Here is a 25,566-nt window from a genome sequence, read left to right on the forward strand (position 1 = left end):
GCATACACTTTCTAAGCTTTTTGTGATGAATTCTTGTGCAGAATTTGTCCAATTGATAGTTCTGGGGTGAGGCAAAAAGATCTATGTCTGGGCTCCCCCATTTGCGTGTCAACTTGTGGTTCCAGTTTCCATTCGTGTGGGTCCATAAGATTTCTGCTTAGTTCATCTGCCAGAGTATTTAGCTTTCTTGGCAGGAATTGAGCTTGTAGTTGTATTTGATAGGTCAAGGCCATGTTCCACAATCCCATGGCTAGTCTGCAAAGGGGGTAAGAATGTGTGCCCCCCTGCTTGTTTATGTACCTCATAACTGTGGTATTATCTGTCTTTATCAGCAGTTGTCCTGTATGAAGGTAGTCCTTGAAGGCTGTCAGTGCATTCTGTACAGCTAGCATCTCTTTCTAATTGATATGCAGGTGCATTTGATTTGGGCTCCATTTGCCCTGTATGCACTTCCCTGCCAGATGAGCCCCCCAAGCATAGTCTGATGAGTCTGTAGTCAGGGTTTGGGTGGCAGGGGGTGGAGTGAAAGGCAGTCCCTTGTTTTGGTGGCAGGCCTCTGCCCACCATAGGAACTCTAGTTGCAGGTAAGGTATAATAGGAATCATTGTTTCCAGGCTGTGACAATGTTGACTCCATAAACTTTTTAAGTACCACTGAAGTTTCCTCATATGCAGTCTTGCATATGGAATTAGAAGAATGCAGGAGGCCATGAACCCCAAGGCTTGCAGAATTTGTCTTGCAGATAGGAGGGTTTTGTGGCCACCTGTTTGAAGTAAAGTCACCAATTGAATTTGCTTTTCTGGCGTAAGGTAAGTCATCTGGGCAGTTGTATTCAAGCTTGCACCTAGGAATGTAATTTTTTGAGAGGGTACCAGTTGTGATTTATTTTCGTTTATGATGTACCCTAGACAAGTTAGAACCCTTTTTACGAACGCCAGATGCTTTAGAAGAATGTCCTTGTTTTCTGCCTGAATTAGACAATCGTCCAGGTATGGATATATTTGAATATTTCTTTGCCTGCAAAATGCAATTACTGGTGCCAGGCACTTTGTGAAGACCCTGGGCGCAGTAGATAAGCCAAAGGGCAGTGCAGAGAACTGGTAATGCAAGTAGCCTGCTTTGAAGCGAAGGTATCTTCTGCAAGATTCCCTGATTGGGATATGCAGGTAAGCCACTTTTAAGTCTAGAGTTATCAACCAGGCATCATTGCCTAGCATAGGTAGTAACTGTTGAAGAGTCAACATCTTGAATTTTGGAATGTCCAGAAATGTGTTTAGAGTGGACAAGTCTAGAATTGGATGCCATGATTTGTCTTTTCTGGGTACCAGGAAAAGTCTTGAATATAAACCTTGTCCATTTTCAACTTCTGGTACTGGCTGAATAGCCCCCATGTTCATAAGGGACATAACTTGTTTCTGGGCCTCTGCCCACTGATTTGGGGGCAGATCTGGACATCAGTTTGGGATTGGCAATGTGTGGAAATGAAATCTGAATCCCCGGGATACTATATTTAAAACCCATTTGTCCTGGGTAATGAGTTGCCAGTTTCATGCATGAAGTGCCAGTTTTCCCCCCAAAGGGGCAGATAAAAAGGTAAGTGCTTGGTGATTGTAGGGGGAAGTCATTGAGACTGTTTACCATAGGGAGGTGCCTTGCTGCTTCCAGATTTGGAGGTGGAGGCACCCCATTGTCTTGATCTAAAAGTTCCTTGTGACTAAAACATGGAGCCTTTGGAAGGTCTTGATTTGACTTGAGCGGATCTCGAGGGGACTGGAAAGGACCAGTTTTTAGTAGGCCAGTGCCTACTAAATCTTGGAGGTTGCACTTGTAAGAAATCGTTCACAGTTTGCATAGATTTAGCTTTATCTTCCATCTTTTTTAACACTTCTTCAGCCTTATTACCAAAGAGACAGTCCTGTTGCAAAGGAGCATCCAACAGTTTTGCTTTAACATGGTCAGAGAGAGTTTGCTCTTTGAGCCAAGCATGCCTTCTTAGCACAGATCCAGTTACAGCAGCCCTGCAAGAGGCCTCCAAGGAATCAAAACCACATTGCAAAGTATGTTTTCCAACTTGTTCAGCTGAATGTAATAAATCCTGCAAATCTTTATTTTCCCCACAGTCAGAGATTAACATAATTTTCTGTTTAAGTAGTCCCATGATATGCTGTTGATATTTAAGCATATGAAATTGACAGTTTAAAGCCCTGATTGCCAAGGTTGCAGACGTGTAAACCTTCTTACCCCATCTATCCAGTGCCCTGGAATCTCTGTCGGAAGGGGTAGGATTTTTAGCAGTAGAGGCCTTAATGCCCTTGGGACCCTGAGAGATGGTTTCAGGATCAGCAGTAGGGTTTTTGAAAAGGAATTTGTGGGAGTCAGGAACCCTGTAGTATCTGTCTGGCTTACTAGGAGCTGGAGGCAGAGAATCAGGAGTCATGCTAGATTCTGAAAAAACATCATCAACAATGTCTACAACAGGAGGTATAGCCAAAGGCCTATGCTGAGGAAGAAGAAGAAAATCTCTAAGTCTCTTTTTAGATTCAGAGAAATCCTGACTTTCCCAGTGGAAGTGTTCCTTTAAAGCATGTAAAGTTTCTCCAAAAGAGAAATCCTCAGAGGGAGAAGCAGAAGGGATGTAATCTTCTGCGTCAGAGTCCTCATAAGTAGGTATAGATAAATCCTGATCAGAAGAAATAGAAACCTGATCTGAGGATTCATAGTCAATGCCTTGCCTAGGCCTCTTAACAGGAGGGGGATGGCTACCACTAATCAAGGTAATTAAATCTTCAGCCATTTTGATAATTTGTTTTTAGGCATTGTGGCCTGCACACGTGGCCCAAGCATCATTTTTTTTAGACATAGAAGTAAATTTTGGCCTTAGTTTTGAAGATGGCATTGGTTTAACATACACATCTTTAGGCCTGAAAACACCCTCAGAAGCTGGTGCCTGCACAGTGGCTCCGGACCCATCTAAGGTAAAGACATCTGCGGGTTCAATACTTAAAGCATCTCGCGGCATACTGGACTCCAAATGGGTCTCAGTAGAGGCCTGTGAATCAAAAGTAGTGGGTATCAGGGGCTGCGAAAGCACCTCACTGAGTAACGGCGATCCGGCAACTGGCTTAGGAGAAGCGTCATCGTTGGTTTTGGACCTCGATGGTCTATCTCTGACGTTTTCTTTGCGTTTTTTAGGTATTCCGGTAGTCGGACTGTTAACCGACGACATTTCTGAATAGTTAAATCTTGAGCCAAAATATTTAGAAGCAAAAATATACCGACGCTTAATAGTGCGTTGATTAAATTTAGCACAAAACTGATAGCAAGACACGTTGTGGTCAGAGCCTAGGCAAGGAATACAGTACAAATGAAAATCCTTATGAGGTATTTGCTTCCCACAAGTAATGCAATTATTAACTTTTATTGACATCGGTAAGGAGCAAGAAAAAGTTTCCCCAACGGGGTACTTCGCTTTTAGTTGAAGACTTCGGTACTGAAACTCGAAAATGACAATTTCAGAGGTCGGCCGACCGGCACTTGCGAACTGCTTCTGCTTCGGGCACCGCGCAGCAAGAAAGACTGATGTAATGGCGTTGGCTGCATGTTTTATACCCCTGATGACCTGACGTCATGGTAGAAGGGACAGCAACCGACACAGGTCCCAAGACTTTGTTAATCAGGCAGACTGAGGGCAACCTGCTAGCAGATTACCCAAATGCAATGACTGCAACAGTGAAACACGAAGAACATCATAAACATTTCAACAAAATGCAAGTTAAAGGTCATGCTGCTAAATGCTAGGAGTCTAAACACGAAACTACACTCATTGCAAGCGTTCTTAACCCTGGAAGATGCTGACATCTATGCAGTCACAGAAACCTGGTTCAAAGCTGGGGAGAGCTCCCCAGCTTTACCTGGTTGTTACTCATCCTATCATACACAAAGACCCCAAACTGTGGGCAGTAAACCCAAAGGAGGTGTAATTTCAATATACAATAAAGACATACACACCTCCAGGCTGGTCAAACAGAATGACACACAGGAGACACTCCAGCTGCACTTAAGCATTGACAAGACCCCTATTTAAATCATAGCTAGTTACCAGCCCCCAAATCTGACTCAAGATGCCCAATGCTCTTATCTGGACCTCTTCAAATCTATCAAGATTCAATCAATTACTGTGATCCTGGGCAACTAACTACCCAAACATAGATTCGAAGAACTACTCATGCCAGAATACAAATGCCCAGAGATTCCTCGATTTTGTCAATGCAAACGCCTTGGAAAGTACAGTTGTGTACACTTACCATAAATGTAGATGTTCGAGTGTATTCACTGTTGCAGTCATCACATTTGGGGTTATTTGCTTGCAGTAGCCCTCAGTCAGCCTGATTAACAAAGTCTTGGGTCCTGCGTCGGTTGCTGTCCTTTCTTCCATGACATCAGGGGTATAAAACATGCAGCCGATGCCATTACATCAGTTTTTCTTGCCCCCGATGTCAGGTGCCCCTCTAAAGGGAAGCAATTAAATCTATAAATATACAAGGTTATACCTCCAACACAAAAGCAAATATACCAAAAGGCTTTTGAGCAGAGTAGAGTAGAGTAAAGGTAGAGCCCAAAGAAGAAAGGGGGCTGGAGGGAGGGTAACCAGAACTGCAACAGTGAATACACTCGAACATCTACATTTATGGTAAGTGTACACAACTGTACTATGTTCTTCGTGTTTCACTGTTGCAGTCATCACATTTGGGTAGATTCCCAAAGCTAAGGATGGGAGAAGGATTTTAGATAGCATTAGGTCCAGCGATAAGGCCCTGCAAGACTGCAGTGGCAAAGCCAGCTCTGGATTTAAAGAAAATTGGCAGGTGGTAATGTTTGGTGAAAGTATGTACTGAACTCGAGGTAGCAGCTTCTAGGATGTCCCTGGTAGGGATGCCTCTGAAAAAGGCTGTAGAGGTAGATGCAGCTCTGGTTGAGTGGGGTCTGGTCCCCTGTGGGATAGGTTTTCCACGGTGCTTGTAGCAGAAATGAATGCAACTGCCTATCCATTTGGAAATGGTTTGCTTTGAAATTGCCTTCCCCTCTGCTCCTGCAGCGAAAGCCACCGACAGTTGGTCAGATTTCCTTTGAGGTTTAGTCCTGCCCAAATAGAATCTAAGTTGTCTGTGCACATCTAAGGAGTGCAGTATCTGTTCCCCTTTGTTCTGTGGGTTAGGAAAGAAGGTTGGCAAATGAATGGATTAATTAAGGGCCACACTGGATACCACCTTGGGTATGAAGGAGGGATTGGTCCTGAGGGACACCATGTCCGCATGAAAGATGATGAAAGGCTCCACTGCCATGACGGCCTGTAATTCAGATACCCTACTTGCAGAAGTGATTGCTAAAAGGAAAGCTGTTTTTCAAGAGAGGAATTTTAAATCCACAGTGGCAGCTGGCACGAAAGGAGAAAGGGTGAGCTTTTCCGGTTCAAAGTTAAGGTCCCAGGTTGGAGTTGGGGCTCTCCTGGGTGGTCACAGATGTTTGGCTCCTCTGAGGGACTGCTTAAGCAGTGGATGAGAGAAGAGGGGAGGTTCTGTGTTATAATGAGATGAAATGGCTGAGGTGTGAATTTTGATGGAGGAGAAAGACAGGCCCTTGTGAAGCATCTCAGTTAAGTATTGTAAAATCTGAGGTAAATTGGGCACTGCTGTGCGCTCATCCCTTGAGATTGGTTCCAGGCACAGAATCTTTTCCATTTTTCAGCATAAGATTTTCTAGTACTAGGCCTCCTTCCCTCTAAAATGATATCCATCACTGGTTTGCTGAGGGATGGTAAAGGCGAGATCAGGTAATTAGCCAGGCTGCTAGGTTCACTGTATGAAGCTGATGGTGCAGAATCTGGTTCTCCTGCTGAGAGAATAGGGTAGGAGTCTGTCGCAGGTGCCATGGGACCAACAGTGACACACTGCGCAAGAGGGGGTACCAGTGTTGGCGTGGCCAGTCTGGTGCAATCAAAATCATCCGTGGTTTGTCTTGTTTGATCTTTAGTAGTACTTTGGAGAGCAGAGGCAGAGGAGGAAAGGCAGAAACTATACTTAAAGCATCTTGCGGCATACCGGACTCTGAATGGGTCTGAGTAGAGGCCTGCGAATCAGAAGTAGTGGGTATCAGGGGCTGCGAAAGCACCTCAGTGAGTACCGGCGAACTGCCGACTGGCTTATGAGAAGCGTCGTTGGCAGCTTTGGACCTAGGCGGCCTGTCTCTGTCTTTATCTTTGCGTTTTTTCAGAATTCCGGTAGTCGGATGGCTTACCGATGACATTTCTGGATAATTGAACTGAGAATCGAAATATTTACAGGTGAAAATATACTGATGACCGATTAAATAAAGGACAAAACCGACAGCAAGGTACGTTGTGGTCAGGGCCTAGGCAAGGAATACAGTACAAATGAAAATCTTTGCGAGGTATTTGCTTTCCACAAGAAATGCATTTATTAACTTTTACTGACATCGGTAAGAAGCAAGAAAAAGTTTCCCCAATGGGGTACTTAGCTTTAGTTGAAGACTTCGGTTCTGAAACTCAAAAACGAAAATTTTAGGAGTCGGCCGACCGGCACTTGCGAACTGCTTTTGCTTCGGGCACCACACGGCAAGAAAGACTGATGTAATGGCGTCGGCTGCATGTTTTATACCCCTGACGTCATGGAAGAAGGGACAGCAACTGATGCAGGATCCAAGACTTTGTTAATCAGGCCGACTGAGGGCTACTGCAAGCAGATAACCCCAAATGTGATGACTGCAACGGTGAAACACAAAGAACATCAACTAATGGTTACCACAACAAGAGGTGATAATATCTTGAGCTTGGTATTAACCAACATGAGTAACCACTGCAGCATCCCTACAGTATTATCTTCCCTGGTAAGATACTACCATAAAGCGGTCACTTTTGAAGTCACCATCTCCCCCGATTCCCCCCCCCCCTCTAACTAGGGTCAAACAAAAAAAACTTCTCCAAAGCTGATTACAGCCTCCTGAAGATGGTATAAACAGCTTCACAGCCTGCTCCCCCTCTGTAGGAACTGGCACCAATATCCAAAACTACACCAAAGCACTATATGAGCATTTACATAGATGCATAGGATCAGGAATACCCGACAGGCCTAAATCATCCTCCGCAGGGAAGAGTTAACTAGTCTGGTGGACATCTGCAATAAATAAACTCTATAACAAAAGAAAAAGATTGCTGTCAAGGACCAATGAGGAACCGGTGCCCAGTTGGAAGCACTCTCTCCTTAGCTTGAACAAGCACATAAGACCACTAGTGAAATCCTCCAAAGGAAACTTAGCGAGTCAAATTGGCCACATCTACTAGAGGGAATCATAAGGCCTTCTTCACATACATCCACAATCTCAAAGAAGTACCCTGATGTGCTCAGAAATGGTGGTCAAGGACACCACATAAACAAATGCAGTAGCTATAGCAAACTTGCTATCTGACAGATTCAAGGAAAACTTCACCCCTCTGTCCCCCATCAGTAAATCAGGACAGCCCCAGTACCTTCCCCCTTACCTCTAGGGAACAGGTCATCACTGCTCTCTCAAAGGCAAAAAAATACAGCCTCCATGGGACCCGATAACATCCCAGGCTGCATCCTACATGAACTCAGGCAGGAACTAAAGCACCATTAGGCGCCCTATTCAACCAAAGCTGGGACACCAGCTTCATCCCAGTTGAGTGGAGGACAGCCACTGTCATACCTTTGCACAAAGGTGGAGCATCCACCGATCCAGGAAATTATACACCCATCAGCCTAACTAGCCTGATCTGCAAGGCCATGGAATGGATCATGGACCTTATTAACAAGGACAATGGCAACCTCCAAACACTCAATAAAATGTAGTTTGGCATTGTGAAGTGGAGGTCATGTCTATTAAATTTGGTCAGCTTCTTTGAGACAGTCACCAAAGCCATGGATGAGGGGAAGACAGTTTACACCACCTACACTGACTTGGCCAAAGCCTTTGACACTATTCCTCACTCTGGCATAACAGATAAACTCTCTCAACTAGGCATCAATTCGTATGTTACCAGATGGGTAGCAAACTGGCTCACTGATAGAACCCACCTAGTCAAAATAGGGGAAACCACCTCAAGCAGTAGATCCATAATGAGCAGCATACCCCAGGGTTCGGTCTTTGGGCCTCTTATTTGGGATATACTTTTCTGAGGTGCAGGCCCAACTGACCAAGCTTGCAGACGACTGCAAGCTAGATGTCTTCATCAATTCCCCTAGTGATGTGGATATCCTCAAAGAAGGTCTCACCCAAACAGATGACTGGTACCAGAAACATGGCCTCAAGCTGAAAACCAAAAAATGCATCATCATTCCCTTTGGGGAGAGTGACATCCCCACAAATTATTATATTAATAACAACGTCCTAAGCACACAATCAGTCATGAGGGATTTTGGCACCCAGGTTGATAGCAACCTGACTTTTGACCACTGTTTTGCTTCAGTTGTATGGAAAGCTTTCTACATGGCCTACCTCATAAGTAAGGGTATCTCATCCAGTGACAAGGAAGTCATAACATCCCTGTATTCTTCCCTTATAAGGCCCATTATTGAGTACAATGCATGCAGCAGCTGGACAGACCAGAGAGGTTCCTCACCAGGAGAATCCAGGGCCGCAAACATCTACCATCTACTCAGTTTCATACAGACTCCTCAGAGGTGACCTCTGTCTGGCATACAAGGTGATCTCGGACCCTGCCTTGATGGGATTGTTGCATATCTGCAAGTCAAGCTCCACTCAAGTACCCTGCACACGCAATCTCAACCTGGTCTGTCACATCAATAGGACTTGTTGGCGGGATAGATTTGCGTCCCAGAGACTTCCCCAGCTGTGGAATAGACTCCCTTCTCCATGTCAAGCAGAATACCTCATTACCTCTTTTTAAGTGCAACCTGGATAACTGGATGGGAAACAGAAAATACACTCCTCGGATTCCATCTGTGTCCCTGCTGCACAGGGGCATCAGGTGCCAACTTGGCTAAACTCTTGGCTAGGCTTATAACAGCCTAGTAACTTCCTATGATCACCTTGTGCATGGCCAGCCACAGACCTTTAATATCAGATTTTAAAGTTTGAAAAGTACATGTCAAACAGAAGTGGACTCAAAACAGAGTCCAGGAGTACACCACTGGTTTCAAGTCTATTTGAGGAAAGTGTGCCATCAACTCTAACACAAAGATGTGTATTAGTAAGCAAGATGGGAATCCAACAGGCTACACACAGAATTAAATAAAGTTTGGACAGTTTAAGATGTCAGAGTTTGGTACAGTGTTAAAAACCTTAACTAAATGAAAGTAAGCAGTGTACATGGAGTTATCCTCATCTAGTGATTATGTGACTCCTTCAAATAAGTCTGTTAGTTTAATAGGTATGCTCTACCTTTTACAAAGCCAAAAAAGATTACGTCTTACCATAACATTCCATCTGTGTTGTAGATCTTTATTCATTCATTACTGTTAGGACTTCGGTTCCATCCCCTGAACCGACATGGCCATTACCAAGCTCGCGACAGCCAAAAACCCTCAGCTAAGACCTACCCACAATGCCCCTCTCAGTCTCTTCAGATCGAGTTTGCCCATCATTATAGTATAGAAGTAATAATAGTGATAGTAGGAGGCTCTGTCTGAGCAGATACCTTAACTAATAAGGAAATCCTGAAGTCCACCAGGAGTCCAGGCAAGGGGAAGAAGGGTGGGAAGTAATGAATGAATAAAGATCTACAACACAGATGGAACATTATGGTAAGACAGCTTCTTTACCGGATGATGCAAACCTTTATTCATTCTTTACTGTTAGGACCGAGTCCTCAGCTACTCGAGTCCCAGATGGCCCTAAGGAAGGACATTCCTGAGCACCACAGAACCAAAAGATGCTAGTGCCCTGGAGGCCAAATCCAATTTGTAATGAGTGATAAAGGTATGAGGTCTTGCCCAAGTGGCTGCTGCGCACATATCATCCATAAAGGCTCTGGAATGAAAAGTCACTGAAGTAGCCATCGATCTAGTAGAGTGAGCCTTTATTTTGGAAGGTAAGGACACTTTTGTTCTGATGGTAGATAAAAGTAATGGCGTTTCCGAGCCAAGAAGATAGTCATTTTGGAAACAGGCTTACCCAATCTGGGTCCTACAAAGGCCACAAACAATTGATTTGTTTTTCTGAAAGATTTAGTTTTGTCCAAGTAGAAACAAAGTTGCCTATGAACATTGAGGGTATGCAGAAGATATTCCCCACTATTTGAATGGTGAGGAAAGAAAAATGGTAGGTCAACAGATTGATTAATGGAAAACCCAGAAATGACCTTGGGCAAAAAAGAGGGGTCAATACGTAGGGACACACTTTCCCTATGAAAATTCAATTAAGGTCTCTTGACACTCGAGGCCTGCAACTCAGATACTCTTTACGCTGATAAGCGCTACTAGAAGCAGAGTTTTCCAAGACAAAAATTTTATATCACAGGAATTAGAGGGCTTGAGGGAAGGACTTGTTAATGACTGAAGCACCAAAGTCAAGTCCCATGGCTCTATAGGAGGCTTGACCGGAGGTTTAATATGTAATACTGCTTTCATGAAGGTCTTGCACAGTCGGTGTGACATAACAGATGAATTGTCAATTCCACTGAGAAAATTTGCAATAGCTGCTAAATGCACTGTAATTGTCAATGCTGAAGCTCCTGCGTGCAGCAGAGTAGTCAGGTATTGTAGGATCTTCTGAATAGGCATGGAAAAGGGATCTATGTTATGTTCTTTGGCCCATCTACAGAACCTAGTCCACTTATTAGAATAAATTTTTCTGGTGGACTGTTTGTGTGAAGGCAGAAGAATCTCGCGAACAGAGGATGAAATATCAGATAGCCTGACCATCAATGGAAGTGGAGAAAAGTACAGTTTTGTACCTACCATAAATGTAGATGTTCGAGGATCCACATTGCTGCAGTCATAACCTGTGGGTAGTCCGCTGTCCTCGGTCGGCCCGAATACCAAAGTGTTAGGCTGGCTTCGGTCATGGTCGCTCAGAGCTGACGTCAGTACGCAGTAGTACTTAAGCGCATGACCAACGCCATATCCTCAGTCTTTCTTGCCCCAGATGTCAGAAGGCCCAAAAAGGAAAGGCCATAGCCAAAATAGAAAATACCCAACCACCAACATAGAGAAAATAATAATTATCCCAAAAGAAACCCAGCAACCCCAAACTATAGAGGGGAAGAAGGGAGGGAAAATTGGACTGCAGCAATGTGGATCCTCGAACATCTACATTTATGGTAGGTACAAAACTGTACTATGTTCTTCGTCTCACATTGCTGCAGTCATAACCTGTGGGTAGAATCCCAAAGCAAAGGTAAAGGGAGGCTGGCAAACTAAAAAGCATTAGGAGCTGCTAACATGCCCTGTAAAATTGCAGTGGCAAACCCAGCCCTAGACTTGGAATAAAGAGGGAGATGATAATGTTTAGTAAAGGTGTGCACTGAACTCCAAGTAGCTGCCTCCAAAATATCCTTAGTAGCTACCCCTTAAAAGGCAGTAGATGTGGCAGTAGCCCTAGTGGAATGAGGTCTGATCCCAGCAGGAACATCCTTTCCATGATGAGAATAACAAAAAGCAATACAATGGCCAATCCACTTAGAAATAGTTTGCTTTGAAACAGCTTTCCCTTGTGAACCCAAAGCAAAAGAAATAAATAACTGTTGAGTCTGCCTGAACTCTTTAGTTCTGCTCAAATAATAGCGTAACTGCCTGTGAATATCCAAAGAATGCAAGACTTTTCCCCTTTATTTTGGGGATCAGCATAAAAAGTAGGCAAATGAATAGACTGGTTTAAGGCCACATTAGAAATAACTTTAGGCATAAAAGTAGGGTTAGTACGCAAGGACACCCTATCCTTATGGAATATCAGGAAGGGTTCAACTGCCATGAGAGCCTGTAATTCAGATACCCTCCTAGCAGACGTAATGGCCAACAAAAAAGCAGTCTTCCAAGACAAAAACTTCAACTCAGACGTAGCTGCAGGTTCAAAAGGAGGTAAAGTAAGCTTTTCCAACACAAAATTGAGATCCCAGGAAGGAGTAGGAGCTCTACGCGTGGGGGTCTTATGTTTTTGCCCCTCTAAGAAATTGTTTAAACAAAGGGTGAGAAAATAAAGGAGGGTCACAATCATAGTGAGCAGAAATGGCTGCAGCATGAACTTTCACGGAGGAAAAGACAAACCCTTGTCTAGTAATTCAGTAAGGTACTGTAGTGTAAAACTCAAATTAGGCACTGAGACATCAAAGCTCTTTGCTGTGCTCCAAAGAAAAAATCTCCTCCATTTATCAGCATAAACTTTTCTAGTACTAGGCCGCCTGGCTTCCAAAATGACATTCAAAACCTGTTGAGGAAGCTGAGACCCCAGGGTCTAAAACAGAATACGCCAGGCTGTTAGATGCAGGGACTGTACCCTGACATTGAGAAAATGATTGCTTGACTGGGACAACAGGTGAGGAACCGGTGGCAAAGGCCAAGGAGGCTCCTGAACTAAACTCCTCAGCAGAGGATACCAGTGCTGGCGTGGCCAATCTGGTGCTATTAGAATCATGCAAGGCTTGTCCTGCCTGACTTTCAAGAGTACCTTGGGAAGGAGAGGCAGAGGAGGGAAAGCATAGACGTGAAGGTTGTTCCAACTGAAAGATAGAGCATCCACTTTCCAAGCTTTTGGGTGAAACATCTTTGTGCAAAATGTTGGCAGTTGGAAATTTAGTGGAGAAGCGAACAGATCTATGTCTGGAGTTCCCCAAGCCACTGTCAATTGCTGGAATACGTGAGGATCCAATTTCCACTCGTGGGGATCCACAATTTGTCTGCTTAATACATCCGCTAAGGAGTTCTGTGCTCCTGGCAGAAACCGTGCTTGAAGAGTGATGTACAAACTCAGAGCAGTCTCCCACAATATCATAGCCTGTCTGCAAAGAGGGTAAGAATGGGTTCCCCCCTGCTTGTTGATGTACCACATGACTGTTGTGTTGTCTGTTTGAATCAACACCTGTCCTGGTTGAAGTAGGTCCTTGAAAGCCATCAGGGCAAATTGGACTGCTAACATCTCCTTCATGTTGATATGCAAATGCTGTAGTCTGGGAGGCCACGTGTCTTGAATCCATTTCCCATTGAAGTGTGCTCCCCAAGCCAGGTCTGAGGCATCAGTCGTAAAGATCTGACTCGCCTCTGGTCGGGTCACAGAGAGTCCCTTGTTTAGGTGACAATCCTGAGCCCACCACAAGAATTCCTTCTGGATGCAAGGTATTATCTGAATGACAGTGTCCAAATCGTGGCAGTGTTGAGTCCATACACTTTTGAGATACCATTGTAGCTTCCTCATATGCAGTTTGGCATTGGGAAGTACCAGAATGCAAGATGCCATGAACCCCAAGGCTTGAAGGACTGTCCTTGCAGTCAGCCTGGACATTACTGATAATTGCTGGAAGTATAGGTGAAGATTTCTTTGTTTGTCTGGGGTCAAAAAAGCCATCTGAGAGGCTGTATTCAGTCTCACACCCAGAAAGCACATGTCTTGAGAGGGTACTAGACTGGACTTTGTTTCGTTCACAGAATACCCTAGGCACCTTAAAACTGCCATTACATACTGTAGATGTTGAAGTAACTTGTCTTTGTCTTGAGCAAGAATCAGGCAATCGTCCAGATAAGGATAAATTTGTATTCCCCTCAGTCTTAAGTAAGCTATTACAGGAGCCAGAACCTTTGTGAACACCCTGAGCGCAGTAGATAAGCCAAAGGGCAATGCAGAGAACTGATAATGAGAAGTACCAGCCCGAAAACGCAGGAATCTCCTGCAGCTGGGCCTGATAGGAATGTGAAGATAAGCCTCTTTGAGATCCAGAATTACCATCCAGTGATCTTTGCCTAGCAGAGGCAGAAGTTGCTGTAATGTTAACATCTTGAACTTTGGAATGTCTAAGTATGTATTGAGAATGGACAAATCCAGAATTGTACTCCAAGTGTTTCCTTTCTTTGGCACAAGGAATAGGCGAGAATAAAACCCTAGGCCTACTTCTGACGGAGGTACCACCTGGATTGCCCCCATCTGCAAAAGCAAAGAAATTTGTTCGTGAGCCTCCAGCCTTTGCTGAGGAGGTACATCTGGCATGCCCTTGAAAGGAGGAAAAGTGTGAAAATAAAACTTGTAGCCTTGATTTATTATGTCCAACACCCATTTGTCCTGGGTGACCAAATGCCAATTTTGTTTGAAAAGTGCCAACTTTCCTCCTAGAGGAGCTGCCAGACAGGAAGAATCTGGCAGCTGGAGATACAGGTCATTGGGTCTGTTTACGAAAAGGCTGACCCCTGCCCTCACCAGAAGATTGTGCAGGAGAACTCCAAGTCCTAGGTCTGAAAGAACCCTGAGCGTGAGCCCTGCCCCTACCATGTCTAGACCTGCCCTTAGACTGAAAATCCAAAGAAGGGTAAGACCATCCTCTTGCAGGCCAATTCCTGCTAAACGTAGGGGGCTGCACTTGCAAAAATTCCTTAACCGTCTGCATAGACTTAGCTTTGTCTTCCATCTTTTTCAAACCTGACTCCACAGGAGAACCAAAAAGAACTTCAGATTGAAGAGGAGCATCCAAAATTTGAGCTTTAACATGCTCTGACAATTTTTGATCCTTAAGCCAGGCATGTCTACGAATAACTGAACCAGTAGCAGCCACCCTGGAAGAAGCCTGAAGAGCATCGAAGCCACACTGCAAGGAATGCTTACCAACTTGATCTGAAGCATGAACTAAGTCCTGCAATTCCTTACACTCTATACCCTCAGATAAAGCATCTACCTTAGATTTCAACTGACCCAACAGAAAGTTCTGATACTTCAGCATATGAAACTGGCAATTTAAAGCCCTCATAGCTAACGTGGAGGAAGTATACACTTTTTTACCCCACCTATCCAAAGCTCTAGAATCTTTATCCAGAGGAACTGGATTCTTAACTACAGAAGCCCTGACACCCTTAGGCCCTTGAATAATAGTTTCCGGGTCAGCTCTAGGACTCTTATACAAATATTTATGTGCCTCTGGAACTCTGTAATACCTGTCTGGCTTGACAGGGGCAGGGGGTAAAGAATCAGGATTAAGGGAAGCTTCAGAAAAAACATCCTGAACAACATCTAAAACAGGGGGAATAGCCAAAGGCCTATGTTGTGGCAAAAACAAAAATTCCCTAAGCCTCTTACGAGAATCTGAAAAATCCTGACCTTCCCACTTGAAATGCTCCCTCATGGAGTGCAAGGTTTCAGAAAAGGAAAAATCCTCTGGAGGAGAAGCAGAAGGACAGGAATCCTCTGTATCCGAATCAGAATAGGGAGGAAAATCCTGAATATCCTCAGCTGAGGACTCAGAGTACTCTGAGGAATGCTCCAATCCCTCTAAATCTGTCTCCACCCTAGGCCTCTTCTCTGGAGGGGGCATAGAACCCCTGATCAAAGTAATCAAATCCTCTGCCATTTTCAACATATGTTTTTTAGGAACAGAGCCCGAAGAACTAGGGCTGTGGCCTGTACCAGAAAGACCAGGTCTAGCCTTAGCAGGGCCTTTAGTGACTGAAGTAGAAGGCCTATTAACCTTTTGTAAGGATGGAACCACAGAAACTTGAGAAGCCCCCTCGGCCTGACCTAACTCCTGAGAGGCCAACTCCTGTAATAGTAAAGGTTCCCCCTGGGATTCAGCCGAGACCTTGGCTGGATCCACAGATTCAACCGTAGATTCCATAGAACCGGCGTCCGCAACGGACGACTCATCCGGTTTAGACTTTAAAGATTTATCTTTTCGCTTTTTTGCGGTAGCGGGCGTCGGAGGATCCGACGGCATGTTGTAATTACACCGCTTACCGAAAACAAGCCTAGCACAGTCTAATCTGCGTTTTATGGTGTGCTTAGCGCAAAAGCGACACCCGACTATGTCGTGCTCAGGCCCCAAGCAAGGAATACAGAGAGAGTGATAGTCCCTATGAGGTATCTGTTTCCCACAAGAAATACAATTATTAACTTTTTCTGACATCCGGATTAACTGAGGCAAGAAAAGACAAAAATATTCCCCAACGGGGTACTTAGCCCAACTTGGTCTTCGGTCTGAAACTCGAAAAATGAAAATTTCAGAACGCCGAACGGCACTTGCAAACGCTGCTTCTGCTTCGGACCACGCGGCAAGAAAGACTGAGGATATGGAGTCGGTCATGCGCTTAAGTACTACTGCGTACTGACGTCAGCTCTGAGCGACCATGACCGATGCCAGCCTAACACTTTGGTATTCGGGCCGACCGAGGACAGCGGACTACCCACAGGTTATGACTGCAGCAATGTGAGATGAAGAACATCCAAGCTTTGAGCTAGAAGCTGTGGAGATTGGGGTGAATTAGTTCCTCAGGATGAGACAGCAGACCTTGGGATTGATCCAGGATCCATGGGCTGTGAATCAGGTGAGGCCATAGGAAAGGGAACCAGACTTGACGGGGCCAATAAAGGGCAATAAGGATCACTCTGCTTCTCAACCTTTGAGCTTTCTGGAGGAATTTCAGAATGAAGGGAAATGGGGGAAAGGCATACAGCAGACCCGGGGGCCAATCGTGCATCAGAGCATCCCTCGGTGACTCCTCTGAGGAGGGATAAGGGCAAAATAGCTTCTGCATTTGTTGTTTAGGGGAGAAGCAAACAGGTCGCAGCAAAGCCTGCCCCAACGGTGGAAAATCTGATCTGCTATTATAGGATTGAGGGACCACTCGTGAGGCATCAAAATGTTCCTGCTCAGACTGTCCGCAATAAGACTGGAACTCCCGGGAATGTGCGTTGCTATGTGAAAGTGGTTGGAAGCCATCACCCAATACCAAATTCTCATGGCTTCCCGACACAGGGGGTAAGACCTGGTTCCACCTTGTTTGTTGATGCACCAGACGAATGACATGTTGTCCGATTGAATTGCAATGGTCCCGGAAGGAAGGGATGTGTGGAACGCTTGCAACGCTAACAGAACTGCCCTCAATTCCAGGACATTTATGTGCAAATTGGCCTCCATGGGGGACCAGGTGCCTTGGACCATCTTTCCCTGGAAATGCCCCCCCACCCCACAACAGAGAAGCGTCCGTGGTCACCGTGGCCCTGGGCTGAGGAAGCCAGAACGGTCGACACCAAAGACTTGATTCTGGCGTCATCCACCAAAGCATTTGTTTCTTGCAAAGATTTGTAAGGTGTATCATGTGGTTGAGCAGGTGAGTTAAAAATCGACCATTGTGATGAGAGGAGCCACTGCAATAGTCTCACATGCAACCTTGCCAGTAGTACCAAGGTAATGGTTGCTGCTATAGAAGCCCAGTAGTTGTAGTACAAGGCATGCTGGTATAAATGTCTGCGAGAGGAGGACTTGAATCTGGTTTCTTATTTTTGAAAGCCTGTGAGGAGGGAGGGAAGCTTGACATGACATTGTGTTGAAGATCACACCAATGAATTCCAGTGCTCTTGATGGAGACATGTACAAATCGTGATACCTAGGCGAAGAGCAAGGCCTTGAGTGTAAGAGACTGAGAATGAGAAGATTCCTGGACGTGTCAGTAAGGAGCCAATTGTTTAGATATGGAACCACCCAGAATCCTTGTAGTCAGACATGAACTACTACGACTGCAATGCATTTGGTGAACACTCTGGGGGCTGTCGAGAGACCAAAGGGCAGTACCCTGAACTGATAATGATTGATTCCCAGCCGGAAGTGGTAAACTCCGGGAGCGTTTGTCCATCTTTATGTGGTAATACGCGTCCTGGAGGTCTATACAGCACATCCAGTTGTCCTTCCCCAGAAAGGGGAGAATGGACTGTACCGTGACCATCCAGAATTTTTGAGGTTTGATGAATTTGTTTAGTAAACTGAGATCCAGGAGTGGTCTCCAGTCCCCTGTATTTTTTGGCACTAAAAAGAACCTCGAGTAAAAGCCGGATCCTCTTTGGTCTGGTGGGACTGGTTGGATGACTCTTTCTTAGCAGCTTTTCGATTTCTAAGGCTGCGACCTCCCTCTGACCAGGTGGGATGTCGAGGATTCATTTCACAGGTCTGGGGGTGAGGTTGAAAGGGATATGATAGCCTCTGGATATTATCCTCTGCACCGATGCATTCATTATGAGTTGCCAGGCCTGTAGGTGCAGGGAAAATCGACCACCAACTGCTTTCAGAGGAAAGCAATTGGGCCGCTGTTCAGGAGCACTGGAAGGGTCTTCCAGAGAAGAAATCTCTAGTGCCCTGGTTACGCGGGCCCCCTCTGCCCCAGGGGGATTGCTCGTCACAAGTGTCACGAAAAGATCCTTGGGACTTCTTGAACTGCAATTTTCCTCCCCTCCGATTCCTGGAGTAGGATGTCTGGGGGGTGTGGAAAAACATATGCCCACAGCAGACAAGGTCTTTCCATCCTTCTTACTATGTGAACGTGTCTCTCTTACTTTGGGACCAAAAAGGGAAAATTCGTCAACAGGTGTGTTGACAAAGGAAGATTTAAAGGGGTCCGTGAAGTCACACAAAAGCATCCAAGCATGTCGTCTCATAATGATGCCCGATGCAGCTGCTCGAGCTGCCCCCTCAATAGTGTGAGAAATCAAGCGCATCGAGGAGTTCGAGATTGATTCCAAGGTAGCCAGCTGAGAGGCAATGGTATCAGGCACCTTCTCAGGCAAGTACCTCTGCCAAAGAGGCAGACATTTCAGAAATTAGATCTCTTTGGAGGAGAGTAAAGTGTGCCAAGTAATTCAGCAACCGGATGGCAAAGGTCACTGAAGCGTAGGTCCGCTTCCCCAGTCTGTCCATAGCCTGAGATTCCCTGTTCGGGTGATGAACAGTGGAATTATCTTCCACCAGTTCCTTCTTGGTGGCCGCCGCCACAACCATGGAATCGACTACCAGTTGTCTGGACCAACTGGGTTGGTCTTCTGGGGTGGACAAAATTTTATCTGGCCTCCAGGATACGAGTTCTGTGTTGTCTGGGGCCTTCCAGGCACTCTGCACAATAAGTCGAATGAGCTCACCTGCAGGTGGGGTCACCCAGGAAGTAGATGGCCGAGCACAGAAAGCCTGCAAGAACACAGATTCCTCCAAAGAAGGGTTGGAGGACTTCTAGTCTCCCCTCTGCTTGAGAATCTCAAGAATGTCTCCAAATGACACGTGTTCCGGGGAGACCATGGGGACCCTTCTCCCTCATCGCAATTGGTGTCTTCAGTGATGGATTCCTCAGGGGAATCAAGATGCTTACTCTTGCAAAGTTTCTTCCCAGGTGGCTCCCCAGTGGGATCTTCCGAGGAGGACTCCGGAGAGAGGGTTCCCTTGGAGGGCAAGCTTTGCGGCTCCTGTGCTCAAGGTTCCAGAGTAGGAAGGTGAGACAGCTGCAAGCTAGGGGGGGGGGGGGTTCTGGTTCCGATGCTAGTGGTGTCAACTGCAATCCTGTTGAAGCAAGGACCCTCTCCATTACCTGGAAAGTAGGCCCACCCGAGGAGGGATGGGAGCCCGGAACCGAGAAGGACGACCTCTAAACCGGGGTCACACCCCGGCCAGAGGAGCCTGCCTCCAGGTGAGGAGCTCCGAGGGGACTGGCAGCTGCCAGGAGAGCCGTGGCCGGAGATGGCGCCACAGAAAAAAAAAATCGGCGCTGAACTAGGTGCCACAGTGCTGGGATGGCCATCGGTACTGAAGTCTCTGAAACCTGGGTGGTGGTCGGAGGAGGATAGACAGGAGAATACGCCGTGAAAGCTTCCACTCCAAGGGGGAGGGAATACCCGGTCTGGGTGGTTAATCCTCTAACTGCCAGAAGCTGGTCTACAACCCTCACTACATACTGTTATGAAAGACTCCTAGTGGATCTGAAGGACGCTGCCGATGGGTAGTCTGGTCTCTCAAGAAAGGGACTAAATAGCTGTCCCAAAACGGTGTCATAAGAAGGAGAATATCTAGTCCTTGGAAGGTGCTCGATCTTCAGAACTGAATGAGTCATTAACAGAGGAGCCGTGTAAGACATCGGCACAGTGGCCGGGGAAGGTATCGATGCAAGTATGGTAGTCGGGCCTGTGTCACAAACAAGGTCGGCACTGTGGGAGAAGGTGCAGAGGTTGGTACAGTGGAAGAAGTCCGAGTCAAAATCAAAGGCGGCACTGAGGGAGAAGACAAGGACCCTGGTGCCGAAGTTGTCTGTGCCGATGGTGAGGGAGAAGCCTGGTGTCGACTCAGTTCTGAGGAGGACGGGGATGTTGGAACCTATGAACGTCTTTATGCTTAGCATATGGCAAGACCTCTGTCCCAGAAAGAGCCTCTGCAAAGGGTGAGTTTAACATACCCTTAAGGATAAGTTTGTTCTTGCGTTCAGCCAATATACGGTTGCTGAAGCTAGAACAAATGTCGCAAGAAACATTAAGGTGGTCAACGCCCAAACAGTAAACACACCGGGTGTGAACGTCAGAATTGGACAACTTACACCCACACTTATCACACTGTTTGAAACCAAGCTTGGCCTTATCCGCCATAATACAAACTATAACCACACTACCACACAACAAATTAAATAACGAACAACAAGACAGATACAGATAAAGAAAGAGTACCAATAATGGTACTGAGAAATACCAAAGGTAAGAGAGGGGCCTACTAAGGCAGGGAGAGAGGGGGTAGTACAACCGATGGTACGAAGAACTACCAAAGGTAGTGGGTAGGGCTTAGTCAGGAAAGAATAAAGCAGAGATAGGAAAAGACTAGAGATGACAAGAAAAACTGTCTTACAACACTTTAGAATCGAGAAAAAAACATAAAGCCAACACTTAGCTGAGAGAAGGCTTGGCACGTCTGACGAGGAACACGGCAAACGAGATCTGGAGAGACTATGAGGGGGGCATTGTGGGTAGGTCTTAGCTGAGAGTTTTTAGCTGGCGCAAGTTTAGTAACGGCCATGTCGGTTCTGAGGAGGGAACCAAAGTCCTAACAGTAAGGAATGAATAAAGATTTACAACATCAGATACTGTTTTAGGGTTTAGGGACTCTAGGTTCCTATGTACCCATTTATGAGGTCCATGACAACACAGCTCAGCCTACAGTTGCCAGGGTCTGTGATGGGGTCTCCCTTTTGGAGGATACTACCACAACTGTTATCCAAGCTTCTCGTACACATCCAGTGGAAAAAAAAGTGGTTGAACAGTTTAAGTAGGTCTGAAAGGGGTAATTCATACTGAACAGAAAACAGCTTAGTATGTTACATGGACCCACACAGACAGTTCTGTTTACTCTGGAGAGTGATTTTTAGTATTTGCTCAGAGGTAATTAGTGGGGCCTTACTGATGGGATAACTTTGTACTGGGAAGGTTAGAGGTAACAGAAGAGAAGAGCTGGGGTGGAATTTATCTCCAAGGATGTCAGCTATATCCTCAAGGTCTGAGTGGGGGATGTCATAATAGGTTCATAGATCAATACTAAGCTAACTGCCCTTGTAGACCATTTTAAGCTTAGGCAATTACCCCATGTGAGAATCAAACCTTGCACCTTGTGTCTGTAAGGTAAGCACCTTAACCATTATGCCAACCTCCCACCCTCCAATAAAGCCTACAGCACCTGGTATTCTCAGGCGGTCTCCCATCCAAGTACTAACCAGGCCCGACCCTGCTTAGCTTCTCAGATCAAACGAGATTGGGCGCATTCAGGTTGGTATGGCCGTAGGAATGGTGTAATGCTGAGTATCAGTTCTGGGGTTATTTATTAACTTATTTATGTTTGTTTGTTGTTTACTGGGAATGTCTAACTGAGCCATGCCAAGACCCCCTTTCAATGAAGGCCAAAGAAGAAAAGCTCCAAAAATACACAATACATACAAAACGACATTACATACATGAAAAAGTACAGTTGTGTACACTTACCATAAATGTAGATGTATGTGTGTGTGTGTGTGTGTGTGTGTGTATGTATATATATATATATATATATATATATATATATATATATATATATATATATAGATTGCATGTATATACACACACACACATATATATATATATATATATATATATATATATATATATATATACACAAACATGCATCAACATAAACCTTCCTCTACAAGCAAATACACCACATAGGTTGCAGAATATAGAGAAGGAAAGATAAACTCCAGAATGAAAGGGGGATGGTGGGAGGGTAACCTGGACTGCAACAGTGAATACACTCAAACATCTACATTTATGGTAAGTGTACACAACTGTACTATGTTCTTCGTGTTTCACTGCCGCAGTCATTACATTTGGGTAGAATCCCAAAGCTATGGTTGGGAGGCTGAAGCTAAACAGCATTAGGTGCGGCTATAAGGCCCTGCAGAACTGCAGTGGCAAAGCCTGCCCTGGACTAGAGTAGAGAGGCAAATGATAATGCTTTGTAAAGGTGTGAACAGAACTCCAAGTAGCAGCCTCTAGAATGTCCTTGGTTGGTACTCCTCTGAGAAAGGCTGCTGAAGTAGCTGCAGCTCTGGTGGAATGAGACCTAATGCCCTTGGGCACAGGTTTACCATGGTGTAAGTAGCAGAAACGAATGCAGTGGCTTATCCACTTTGAAATAGTCTGCTTTGAAATTGCCTTTCCTTCAAATCCTGCAGCATATGTCACTAGTAATTGCTCAGTTTTTCTTAGAGCTTTAGTCATGCTCAAGTAGAATCTTAGCTGTCTGTGCACATCCAAGAAATGCAGAATTCTCTCCCCCTTGTTCTGCAGATTTGGATAAAAGGTTGGCAGATGAATAGTTTGGTTAAGAGCCACACTGGAAACCACCTTAGGCATAAATGTAGGATTTGTCTTCAGAGACACCCTGTCTGGGTGAAATATGATAAAAGGCTCTACAGCCATGAGGGCCTGTAGCTCTGAAGCTCTGAAACTCTTCTTGCTGAAGTAACTGCTAGTAGCAGGGCTGTTTTCCATGATTTATATCAGCGGTAGCAGCTGGTTCAAATGGAGGCAGGGTGAGCTTTTCCAACACATAACTGAGGTCCCATGCAGGTAATGGTAATCTTCTAGGAGGCCTTAAATTTGTGGGTCCTCTAAGATACTGCTTTAGTAAAGGATGAGAAAAGATTGGTGGCTCTGTATTGTAATGAGCCGAAGTGGCAGAGGCATGGATTTTAATTGATGAGAAAGGTAGGCCTTTGTCAAGCATGTCAGTCAAGTTTTGTAATATCGGAGGAGTATTTGGTTCTGCTGTATCAGTTCCTTGTGCTTGATTCCAAGCACAGAATCTCTTCCATTTATCAGCATAAGATTTTCTAGTACTAGGCCTTCTGGCTTTCAAAATGACATCCATCACAGCTTTACTGAGAGGTGTTGTTTGTATAACTACATGATCAGCCATGCTGCCAGGTTCAGTGTCTGGAGCTGATTGTGCAGGATCTGATTGTTTTGCTGGGAAAGTAGTTGAGGTCTTTGAGGTAAGGTCCAAGCTGGGTATTGAGACAAGTTCCTTAAGACTGGGTACCAGTACTGACGTGGCCAGCCCGGGCAATTAGTATCATCTTTGGTTTCTCTTGTCTTACTTTTAGGAGGACCTTGAGAAGAAGAGGCAGAGGAGGAAAGGCGTAAACTGATAGGTTTTTCCAACTGAAGGATAGGGCGTCCACTTTCCATGCTTGTCTGTGATAAGTTCTTGTGCAGAATCTTTTTCAATTGATAATTTTGAGGCGAGGCAAATAGATCTATGTCTGGACTCCCCCATTTCTTTGTTATCATGCTGACGACTTGTGGATCTAGTTTCCACTTGTGAGGATCCATAAGGTTTCTGCTTAAATCGTCTGCCAGAGTATTATGTTTCCTGGCAGGAATTGAGCTTGAAGATGTATTTGGTAAGTCAAAGCTGTGTCCCACAGTGCCATGGCTAATCTGCAAAGGGGGTATGAGTGTGTGCCCCCCTGCTTGTTTATATACCACATGACCGTGGTGTTGTACGTCTTTATCAGTAATTGTCCTGGATGAAGTCCTTGAAGGTTGTAAGGGCATTTTGAATAGCTAGCATCTTTTTCTGGTCGATATGTAGATGCATTTGTTTTGGGGTCCATATGCCCTGAATGCATCTGCCCGCCATGTGGGCCCCCCAGGCATAATCTGATGCGTCTGTTGTTAAGGTTTGGCTGGCAGGGGGTAGAGTGAAGGCCCGTCTCATGTTTTGGTGACATGCCTTTGCCCACCATAGAAACCCCTGTTGTAGGCAGGGAATGAGAGGAATCATTGTTTCCAGACTGTGACAATGTTGACTCCATAAACTTTTTAGGTACCACTGAAGTTTCCTCATATGCAGTCTTGCTTATGGAATCAGTAGGATGCAGGATGCCATGAAGCCCAAAGCCTGCAGAATTTGTCTTGCAGATAACTGGGTTTTTGTTGCCATCAGTTTGAAGTAAGTAGTCAGTTGCCTTTGCTGGTCTGGCGTGAGGTAAGCCATCTGGGCAGTTGTATTCAAGCTTGCACCCAGGAATGTTATCTTTTGAGAGGGTACCAGTTGTGATTTATTTTCGTTTATTGTGTACCCTAGGCATGTTAGAAGTCTTTTCACAAATGCCAGGTGTTGAAGAAGAATGTCCTTGTTCTCTGCTTGAATGAGACAGACATCCAAGTAAGGATATATTTGTATACTTCTTTGTCTGAAAAATGCAATTACTGGTGCCAGGCACTTTGTAAAGACTCTGGACGCAGTAGATAAGCCAAAGGGCAGTGCAAAGAAATAATGCATCAAGCCAGCCTTGAATCTGAGGTATCTTCTGCACGATTGTCTTATTGGGACATGCAGGTATGCGTCTTTTAGGTCTAATGTCACCAGCCAAGCATTCTTGCCCAACATGGGCAGAGGCTGCTGCAAAGTCAGCATTTTGAATTTTGGAATGTCCAGGTATGCGTTCAAAATCAATAAATCCAGTATTGGCCACCAGGCCTTGTCCTTTCTCGGTACCAAGAACAGTCTTGAGTAAAAACTGTCCTTTTTCCTGTTTTGGTACTGGCTGAATGGCCCCCATATCCACGAGGGACGTAACCTGTTTCTGTGCCTCTGCCCATTGATTTTGTGGCAGATCTGGCCAACTGTTTGCCATTGGCAGAGTATGGAAATGGAATTTGTATCCCTGTGATACTATGTTTAGTACCCACTTGTCCTGGGTTATTAACTGCCAATTTTGAGCAAAAAGTACTAGTTTTCCTCCTAAGGGTGCTGCCAAAAGATAAGTGCTTGGTGTAGGCAGAGGGAAGTCATTGGGACTGTTTTCTGTAGGTTTGCGCTTTATCTCCTCCAGATTTGGAGGTAGAAGCGTCCCATTGCTTTGACCTGTATGAATCTTGCGCCTGGTATCTGGAACCCTTAGGGCATCTGGATTTGCCCCTTTGAGCTCTGTCCGACACAGAAAAGGACCAATTTTTTTGTAGGCCAGTGTCTACTAAATCTTGGTGGCTGCACTTGTAAGAAGTCTTTTACAGTTTGCATAGACTTAGCTTTGTCTTCTATTTTCTTTA

At 45.2% G+C, this 25,566-nt stretch overlaps 1 protein-coding gene and 1 non-coding gene across 5 annotated transcripts in view; both read right to left on the reverse strand.

Annotated features, from left to right (window-relative positions):
- The window catches only part of LOC122794455 (small vasohibin binding protein), a 345,118-nt gene that overhangs the window by 200,809 nt on the left and 118,743 nt on the right, over positions 1-25,566 (reverse strand). The window lies entirely within an intron of this gene.
- On the reverse strand, positions 21,638-21,756 carry LOC122795230. The gene has a single exon (XR_006363817.1). It is a non-coding gene; the product is annotated as a 5S ribosomal RNA (ribosomal RNA).

The sequence above is a fragment of the Protopterus annectens genome, chromosome 2.part1 (assembly GCF_019279795.1).
Source record: "Protopterus annectens isolate FY-2018-M chromosome 2.part1, PAN1.0, whole genome shotgun sequence".
Lineage (NCBI taxonomy): Eukaryota > Metazoa > Chordata > Ceratodontiformes > Protopteridae > Protopterus > Protopterus annectens.